Source organism: Sapajus apella, unplaced genomic scaffold, assembly GCF_009761245.1.
Source record: "Sapajus apella isolate SASKATOON/1434 unplaced genomic scaffold, GSC_monkey_1.0 scaffold10412, whole genome shotgun sequence".
NCBI classification, from domain to species: Eukaryota; Metazoa; Chordata; class Mammalia; order Primates; family Cebidae; genus Sapajus; species Sapajus apella.
In genome coordinates, this window is record NW_022447333.1 from 1 (window position 1) to 1,455 (window position 1,455).

Genomic DNA, 1,455 nt, shown 5'->3' on the forward strand with positions numbered 1-1,455 from the left:
GCTTCTGAATCTCAGAGGATGTGCAGGCCACACCTTATTCTCTGGCACATCCTCAAAAATGTAGGAGTCAAGTGTGCTCCTCCCCGTCCCTCCCACCTCCCCCAAGGCCCAAGTAGATCCTTGGTCTGCGCTCCAGCGTGGGTGCAGCTGTGCAGGCACGAGGTGTCCATCAGACCATGGCTACCAATGGGCCGAGCAGCACCCAGCCTGCCCTGCCGAAGGCCAGAGCCGTGGCTACCAAACCCAGCAGCCGAGGGGGAGTATGTGGTGGCCAAACTGGATGACCTCATCAACTGGGCCCGCAGGAGCTCCCTGTGGCCCATGACCTTCGGCCTGGCCTGCTGCGCCGTGGAGATGATGCACATGGCCGCACCGTGCTATGACATGGACCACTTCCGTGTGGTCTTACGCGCCAGCCCACGCCAGTCCGACGTGATGATCGTGGCCGGCACACTCACCAACAAGATGGCCCCCGCGATCCGCAAAGATGCCCGAGCCACGCCACATGGTGTCCGTGGGGAGCTGTGCCAATGGCGGCGGCTACTACCACTACTCCTACTCGGTTGTGAGGGGCTGCGACCGCATCGTGCCCGTGGACATCAACGTCCCAGGCTGCCAGCCCATGGCTGAGGCCCTGCTCTACGGCATCCTGCAGCTGCAGAGGAAGATCAAATGGGAGCGGAGGCTGCAGATCTTGTACCGCAGGTAGCGCCACCGCCAGAGCCTCGCCCAGGGCCGTCCTGTCCGCCTTCTGTCCCGTGAGTTGGTCAATAAACCCGCCCTTGGGCCTCCGCAAAAGAAAAAAGAAAAAAAATCCCTGCTTAGTGAAAGCAGGGATTTCTGTCTGTTTAGCTCACTGCTCTTTCTCTAGTGCCTAGGACAGCTCTTAGCACCCAGAGGACAACAAATAAACCTGAGGATAAATGAGTAAATGTATGAATTGAGCATGCATTGCTTTTTGTATTTGGGAGGAATCCATTGTAAACAGTTTTATATATATATACGTGTGTGTGTGTGTGTGTGTGTGTGTGTGTGTGTGTGTGTGTATGTATATGATGAATCAAGAAGTGTTCTCTTCTTTATAAACACAGGAAAATCATCAGACATCTCAGCCACTGAACCTACTAATTTACAAATGACGTGTGTGTGAAAATGCTGTGCACTTTATTCATGAGGGAAAATATAGAATCAGGTACCAAGCGGCAGGACTGGGGTCCTATGCTTTGTGTCTTCTCCAGAAAGGGAAGAAGACAGGAATGGAGGGTCTCCCTGGTGAGTAAGCATGGGAGGAAACACAACCACCCGTGTTTTCTCACCCATTTATCACCCAAGACAATGACAGAATGGAGCCTTGCTGTCTCTTTATAGCAGGGCAGCAAAGGCCAGCCAAGGAAGGTGAATGAGAGACTTGGAGGACTTGGCCCCAGACACTTGACTGAGATTACATCTGTCCGG

The 1,455-nt window shown here is 53.8% G+C and overlaps 1 pseudogene; it reads left to right on the forward strand.

Moving 5' to 3' along the window:
* The first annotated feature begins 116 nt into the window (after positions 1-116).
* Positions 117-727, forward strand: LOC116548356 (annotated as a pseudogene).
* Positions 728-1,455: the final 728 nt, after the last annotated feature.